This window comes from Pteronotus mesoamericanus, unplaced genomic scaffold, assembly GCF_021234165.1.
Source record: "Pteronotus mesoamericanus isolate MK-2021 breed Mesoamerican mustached bat unplaced genomic scaffold, CSHL_Meso_final contig_22, whole genome shotgun sequence".
Lineage (NCBI taxonomy): Eukaryota > Metazoa > Chordata > Mammalia > Chiroptera > Mormoopidae > Pteronotus > Pteronotus mesoamericanus.
In genome coordinates, this window is record NW_026555090.1 from 86,030 (window position 1) to 95,060 (window position 9,031).

Genomic DNA, 9,031 nt, shown 5'->3' on the forward strand with positions numbered 1-9,031 from the left:
GGAAAATTTCCCCAATTTGAGGAGAGAAAGGGTCTCGTGGATCCAGGAGGCACGGAGGACCCCACTCAAAAGGGACCCAAGGAGGTCCACTCCAAACACATCATCATTAAAATGGCAACTATCAAAGACAAAGAGAGAATCCTCAAGGCAGCAAGGGAGAAGGATAAAGTAACATACAAGGGGTCCCCAATATGGCTAGGAGCTGACTTCCCAACAGAAACACTACATGACAGGAGGGAATGGCAACAAATATTCCATGTCATGAAAAGCAAGGGCCTACAACCAAGACTGCTCTACCCAGCAAGGCTCTCAATTAAAATAGAAGGGGAAATAAGGAGTTTCCCAGACAAAAGAAAGCTAAAAAATACATCTCTACCAAACCAGCGCTACAAGATATGCTAAAGGGACTGGTTTAAGAAGATAAAGGAAAAGAGTGAGAAAGAGAAAAACACAGGTACAAAGAGAAAAAATGAATAAGTTTCTATCAGTAATTACTCTCAATGTAAATGGACTAAATGCCCCAATCAAAAGACACAGGATAGCTGAATGGATAAGAAAACATGACCACACATATGCTGCCTACAAGAGACCCACCTCAGAGCAAAAGACTTACCCAGATTGAAAGTAAAGGGATGGAAAAAAATACTCCAAGAAAATGGGCAAGAGAAAAAGGCAGGAGTTGCCATACTTATATCAGACAAAATAGATTTCAAAAAAAAGGCCATAAAAAGAGACCCAGAGGGGCATTTTATAACACTTACAGGAAGAATCTAGCAAGAAGACATAAACATTGTAAACTTATATGCTCCCAATATAGGAGTCCCCAAGTATATAAGGAAACTGTTGGATGACTTCAAAAAATATATAGACAGCAACACACTGATAGTAGGGGATTTCAACACCCCACTGTCAAAAATGGACAGATCTTCCAAACAAAACATCAATAAGGATATTGTGGAGCTGACTGACGCACTGAATCAAAGAGACTTAACTGACATATATAGAACCTTACATTCCAAAGAAGAAAAATACACGTTCTTTTCAAATGCTCATGGCAGTTTTTCAAAGATAGACCACATGATAGGACACAAAGCAAACCTCAGCAAATTCAGGAAAATTGAAATAATACCAAACTTTTTCTCGGACCACAAGGGCTTGAAACTGGAAATCAATCTCTAAGAGAAACTTCAAAAACTTGCAAACTCATGGAGCCTGAACAGTAGACTATTAAACAATGAATGGGTCAATAATGAGATAAGAGAAGAAATCAAAAAATTTCTGGAAACAAATGAAAATGAACAGACAACAGTCCAAAACCTATGGGACACAGCAAAGGCAGTCCTGAGAGGGAAGTTCACAGCAATACAGGCTTACCTAAAAAAGATAGAAACATTTCAAATAAAAGACCTAACACTACAACTTCAAGAACTGGAGAAACAACAACAAATAAATCCCAGAGCAAGTAGAAGGAAGGGAACAGTCAAAATTAGAGCAGAACTGAATGACATAGAGATGAAAAGAACAATTCAAAGGATCAACCAATCCAGAAGCTGGTTCTGTGAAAAGATAAATAAAATTGACAAGCCTTTAGGCAGACTCGTCAAGAAAAAAAGGGCGAGGACCCAAATTAATAATATCAGAAATGAAAGAGGAGAAATAACAACTGATACCACAGAAATACAAAGAATTGTCAGAAACTACTATGAACAATTATATGCCAAGAAATTTGAAAATCTTGATGAAATGGAGAAATTTTTAGAAAAGTATAATCTTCCAATACTGAAGGAGGAAGAAACAGAAAGCTTGGACAGACCGATAACAGCTGGGGAAATGGAAGCCGTAATCAAGAAACTCCCAGCACATAAAAGCCCAGGGCCCAACGGTTTCACAGGAGAATTTTACAAAACATTTAAGGAAGAGCTAACCCCTGTCCTTCTCAGACTATTCCCAAAAATCCAAGAGGAAGGAAAACTCCCAGACTCTTTCTATGAGGCCAGCATCACCGTGATCCCAAAACCAGATAAAGACCCTACAAAGAAAGAAAACTACAGGCCAATTTCACTGATGAACATAGACGCTAAAATCCTCAACAAAATATTGGCAAACCGCATCCAGCAATACATTTAAAAGATTATCCACCACGATCAAGTGGGATTCATCCCAGGCATGCAGGGATGGTTCAATATACACAAATCAGTAAACGTGATGCATCACATAAATAAAAGACAAAAAGCACATGATCATCTCGATAGATGCAGAAAAAGCATTTGATAAGGTACAGCACCCATTTATGATCAAAACACTCAGCAAAATGGGAATAAATGGGGCATTCCTCAACGTAATAAAGGCCATATATTAAAAACCTACAGCCAACATCATACTCAACGGGCAAAAACTAAAAACTTTCCCACTAAGATCGGGAACAGGACAAGAATGTCCGTTTTCACCACTTCTTTTCAACATCGTATTGGAAGTCCTAGCCACAGCAGTCAGACAAGAAAAAGAAATAAAAGGTATCCAAATAGGAAAGGAGGAAGTAAAGCTATCATTGTTTGCAGATGGCATGATAGTGTACATAGAAAACCCTGTAGACTCTACCAAAAAACTCCTCAACCTAAGCAGTGAATTTGGCAAAACAGCAGGATACAAAGTCAATATTCAGAAATCAAAGGCATTTTTGTACACCAGCAATGAAATAGAAGAAGAAATCAGAAAAAAAAATACCATTCGATATAGCGACAAGAAAAATAAAGTACCTAGTAATAAATTTAACCAAAGAGGTAAAAGACCTGTAGGGAGAAAACTATATAACATTGAAGAAAGAAATTAAGGAAGACACAAATAAATGGAAGCATATACCATGTTCATGGATTGGAAGAATTAATATTATCAAAATAGCCATACTACCCAAAGCAATTTATAGATTCAACGCAATCCTTATTAAGATACCAATGACATATTTCACAGAAATAGAACAGACATTTCAAAAATCTATATGGAAGCATAAACAATCCCGAATAGCCTCAGCAATTTTGAGAAAGAAAAACAAAGTAGGAGGGATCACAATACTGGACATCAAACTCTACTACAAAGCCACTATACTCAAAACAATCTGGTACTGGCACAAGAACAGACCCATAGACCAGTGGAACAGAATAGAAAGCCCAGAAATAAGCCCAGGTCTATATGGGCATCTAATATTTGACAAAGGGGGCAGAACCATTAAATGGAGCAATAATAGCCTCTTCAACAAATGGTGTTGGGAGAGCTGGACGGCTACATGCAAAAAATTGAAATTGGATCATCAGCTGACACCATACACACAAAAAAACTCAAGATGGATGAAAGACTTAAATGGAAGTCCCAACACCATAAAAGTCCTAGAGGAGAACATTGGCAGGAAACTCTCAGATATGCCATGCAGCAATTTTTTCACTGATATGTCTCCTAAAGCAAGGGACATAAAGGAAAGAATAAACAAGTGGGACCTCATCAAAATAAGAAGCTTCTGCAAGGCGAAAGAAAACATCAGCAAAATGAAAAGGGAGCCAACCATATGGGAAAATATATTCGCTAATGATACATCAGATAGAGGTTTGATCTCCAAGATATATAAAGAACTCACTCAACTCCACTCCAAGAAGACAAACGATCCAGTCAAAAAATGAGCAAAGGACCTGGGCAGACGCTTTTCCAAGGAAGAGATACAGAGAGCCCAGAGACATTTGAAAGGATGCTCAGCATCACTAGCCATCAGAGAAATGCAGATCAAAACCACCATGAGGTACCACCTCACACCGGTCAGAATGGCCATCATAAACAGATCAACAAACAACAGGTGCTGGCGAGGCTGTGGAGAAAAGGGAACCCTAGTACACCGTTGGTGGGAATGCAGACTGGTGCAGCCATTGTGGAAAGCAGTGTGGAATTTCCTCAAAAAGCTTAAAATAGAACTGCCTTTTAATCCAGTGATTCCCCTGCTGGGACTATACCCTGAGAATCCCAAAACACCAATTCAAAAGAACCTATGCACCCCAATGTTCATAGCAGCACAATTTAGAATAGCCAAGTGTTGGAAGCAACCTAAATGCCCATCAGTAGATGATTGGATCAAAAAGTTATGGTACATTTACACCATGGAATACTACGCAGCAGAAAGAAAAAAAGAACTACTAAAATTCGCAACAGCATGGATGGAACTAGAGAGCATTATGCTAAGTGAAATAAGCCTGGGGGCGAAAGACAAATACCATATGATCTCACCTATAAGTAGAACCTAACCAACAATACAGAGATGCAAGGAAAATAAGACCAGCAACACTGAAAGGAAAAGAAACCAACAGAGACAAGAGGGAAGGGGGGGGGGCAGGGGAAAAGGAAGGGAAGGGGAAAGTCAAGGAACATGTAGCAAGGACTCATGGACAAAACCAAAGGGGAAGAGTTGAGGGAGGGAGGGAGAGAGGGAGGGGACAAGAGAAAGTGGTGGGGAGAAGGCAGAGACAAATGTATTTGAAAAAATAAATTAATTAATTTAAAAAAATTAATAATAATAATAATTACAAAATATTTCCATACTCAAATTCCAATTCTGGGTAGAACAAGTAGTCAGATTATCAAAATGGACATAGAAACTTGGATAACGGCCCTGTCAAACCATCCCTAACAAACATTCATAGAACACTCCACCAACAGAGCAGAACACACATTATTCTCCAGCTACATGGAGCATTCTCCAGAAGAAACCATATGCTGGGCCATAAGACAAGCCTCAAGAGACATAAAAGAATTTAAATCGTTCAAAGAATGTCCTCTGGTCACAGTGGAAATAATTTATATCAACAACAGAAAGAAATTGGTAAATTCACAAATATGTGGAAATTAAACAATGTTCCAAAATAACCAATGGGTCGAAGAAGAAACCATGAGACAAATCAGAAATTCATTCAATGAAAAAGAAAAATTAAAGATCCAAGATGGCAGCAAAGTACATGAAAGTTACACTCACTTCCTCCCAAGTCCAAACAATCAACCTGAGTAACAAACTGGAGACTAACTGAACAGAAGTCTTCTAATCAAGGATTTACAGAAGAAGCCACATTGAGACATGAAAGGCATGAAAAGGGCTGACCCCACACCAATGTCCAGCAGTTGAGAATCCAGAGGATAGCTCTGCTGCAAACGTCCCCTCAGAAGAGCATGGGGTCTCAACTCCATGCCAGATTACCCAGCCCAGGGCACCAGAGCTGGAAAGAGGCCACATAACATCTGACTGTGAAAATCAGTGGGGATTCTATCCACCAAGAAGACATAAGAGCCTGCTAAAAACCCAGCATGCCCTCAAAGGGCCATTTCACAAAATCTTGTTTGTGCCCTCTCACCCTAGACCCCAGCAGAGGGATGGCAAATCTGAGTGAACTGGAGTTGTGCAAGGACTGACTGCATTGTGTACTCCAAGGAGGGAGCTAAAGAAACAGCCACTACAGTCCCCATGTAGAGTCCCTCTCTCACACCACACACTGATGCCATCTTTCCTGGGCTGAGCACTCCCCTGGAATGAGGCCCTAGCCCCACCCTCCCAACTCCCTGTCCCCCCAATCCTGCTCTGTGGAGGAGTCAACAGCTTAGGCCCATTATGCATAAATTCTTGGAAGGCTCTTGAGTACAAACTCAAGGGGTTCCAGAGACTGAGTTGTGAGTCTCGGGGCCATTTCCTCCCACCCCTGATGAGTGGCAGAGGAGCACTACCCAACTACAGGAGTGTCACTAGCCTCATCCTGCCAATTCTGTCATTCTTCTCTGCCATGCTCACACTCTGCAAAGTTGTCAACTGGCTATGGACACCAGGGCTGTGGACCTGACTCTCTTAGAAGACTCTCAAGGAGGTCTAGTAAGCTCAGGGAGAAACTGAGTTGAGTGGCTCTAGGGATGCTCCATTTTCCCTCAAAATTCCAACCAGTGCTACCATTTCTGTGCAGAGAACTCCTTTCCACATGGCCAAATCTTTGTCTGTTTGGATCTGATAAACTCTGTTGGTCTCATCCTGATGACTCCCTAAGACCCCATCACAAAGGTCCATAAGCATCCAGTGGATGGCACCTGGCCTTGATGTACATTGAAACTTACACTGAGTGGCCTCGCATCCACCACTGGTGCTCAGTATGAATCTATATCAATCAAGTGAACACTACCTACCCTTATATAGTGACTCATTGAGAACCTACCTAACAAAACTCACATACTGCCAGAGGCTCTTTCAGTGACTGAGCCTAATAGGCAGCCAGCAGGCAGAGGCAGATCTTGGAGTGCCTTGGGCCACTTGATGATCTATGCTTGGGCTCAGTGCTGGTGGAAGCCAACTTAGAATACAGCTTGGCTCCACCTGAACAAACACTGGCCCAGGATAAGATCCACAAACTGGGGGTGGGTTTTTTAATGGGTTGCCAAGGGAAAGTTACAGGCAGTGCCTGAAAATACCTACCCCAGAGAGACCCCCAAGAGGCCCCAGAAAAAACACACACGGTGTTGGGCTCCAAACCACACCAAAGGCAACCCAAGTAACTCCACAAGTGGCACACCAAAAGGGAGAACTCAGCAGGCACCAAACCTTGCTGGAATGGATAATGCTTCGTGGTGTCAGGTTCTGCGCAACTAATCATACACCATGGTTTGGGTCAGTCCTCATAGTCAGCCCACCTGAGGCTCAACTCCACCCACAAATGAGCAAACAGGAATCTAGCAACTACAACAGAAGGTCTTACATAACCCACACAAGAGACACTCATAAAGCATCTAGCTCAAATAATCAGAGAGTCTGTAGCACAGACCCCCGCCCCCCACCAAAGGACACCTACTGCTTAAGGCCACCCTACCAAGGTTTGGAGATATAACAGATCAAAATAATACATGGAAACAACTATAGAGAGGCAAACAAAATGGAAAGACAAAAAAAATGCCCTGAAAAGGGGAACACAAAAAAATCTTCAGAAAAAGAACTAATTAAAATGGAGGCAAGAAATCTTCCAGATACAGAGTTCAAAACAATGGTTATAAATATGCTCAGGATCCTTAGGAGAAGAATTAAGGAACTCAGTGAGAACTAAAAAAAAAAAAGTGAAAAAGAACACAGAAATCATAAAAAAGACCCTGTCAGAAGTAAATAATACAATATCTGAAATGAAGAATACGCTAGAAGAAATCAACATCAACAACCTGTTGATGATCAACAATCAACAGGTTAGATGAAGCAGAGGATAGAATCAGTGATTTGGAAGACAAAATAGAAGAGAACACAGAATCAAAACAGAAAAAGAAAAAATAACTTTAAAAAATGAGAATAGTTTAAGGGACTGCTGGGAAAACATCAAATGTAATAACTTTGGCATCATAGGAGCACCATAAGAAGGAGAGAGAGCACAAAAAAAAATGCTGAGAAATATGTTTTAAAAAATAATGACTGAACATTTATCTAATCTGGTGAAAGAAAAGACATACAAGTCCAGGAAGAACAGAGAGTCCCAAATACGATGAACACAAAAAGGCCCACACCAAGACACATCATAATTAAAATAGCAAATATTAAAGACAAACAATCTTAAAAGCAGTAAGAGAGAGACAGTTACTGACAAGGGAGCTCCCATAAGGCTATCAGCTGATTTCTCAGCAGAAACATTTCAGGCCAGAAGGGATTGCCATGAAATATTCAAAGTGATGAAAAGCAAGGATGTACAATGAAGACTACTTTATCCAGCAAGGCTATAATTTAAAATAGAAGCAAAATAAAAAGTTTCCTGACAAAAGAAAAGTTAAAGGAGTTTATTACTACCAAACCAATATTGCAAGAAATGTTAAAGGGCCTTCTTTAATAAGAAGAGAAAAAGAAATAGAGAAGAACATAGGTTTAAAGGAAAAAAAAGCAATTAGTATACATATCAATAATTTTAAATGTAAATGGATTAAATATTCCAATCAAAAGACACAGGGTAGCTAAATGGATATGAAAACATGACTCATAAATATGCTTTCTATAATAGACCCACCTCAGAACAAAAGATACACCCAGACTGAAGGTTAAAAAAATGGAAAAAGATATTTCATGCAAATAACAACAAAAAAAAGCTGAAGTAACAATACTTATATCAGACAAAATAGACTTGTAAACATATGCACTCAACATAGGAGCACCTAACATAAAAACAAAATCTTGGTTAACATAAAAAAGAAATTGATAGTATTGCAGTTATAGTAGGGGATTTTAACAATCCATTCACATCAATAACTAGATCTTTCAGACAAAAAATATCAAGACAACAGCAACCTTAAACAACTCACAAGACCTGACATATTTAATCAATATTTTTCGATCATTTTACAACAAAGAAAAAGAATATACATTCTTTTCAAGTGCACATGGAAGATTCTTCAGGATAGGCCACATGTTAAACACAAAACATGTCAATAAATACAAGAAGATTGAAATCACATGAAGCATATTTTCTGACCACAATGATATGAAAATAGAAATCAATTTTTTAAAAAAACTAAAAAATACACAAACACAGGGAGGCCAAGTAACATGACACTAAACAATGAAAGGGTCAAAATGAGATTGAGGAAGAAATCAAAAGTTATCTGACACAAGTGAAAATGAACACACAACAACCTAAAATCTATAAGACACAGCAAGAGCAGTTCTAAGAGAAAATTCATAAGATCACAGGCCTATGCCAAGAAGCAAAAAAACAAAACAAAAAAAAACACACAAGAAATATAACATTACACCTAAAAGAACTAGGGAAAGAACTATAAATTCCAGAGTAAACAGAAGGAAAACAATAATAAATATTAGAGCAAAAATAAATGACATAGTGACTTAAAAAAAAAACACAAAAGATCAAAGAAACCAAGAGCTGGTTTTCTGAAAAGATAAACAAGGTTGATAAAGCTTTAACCAGACTCATAAAGAACAAAATAGAGAGAACCCAAATAAATAAAATCAGAAATGAAAGAGAACTAACAACTGATGTCACAAAAA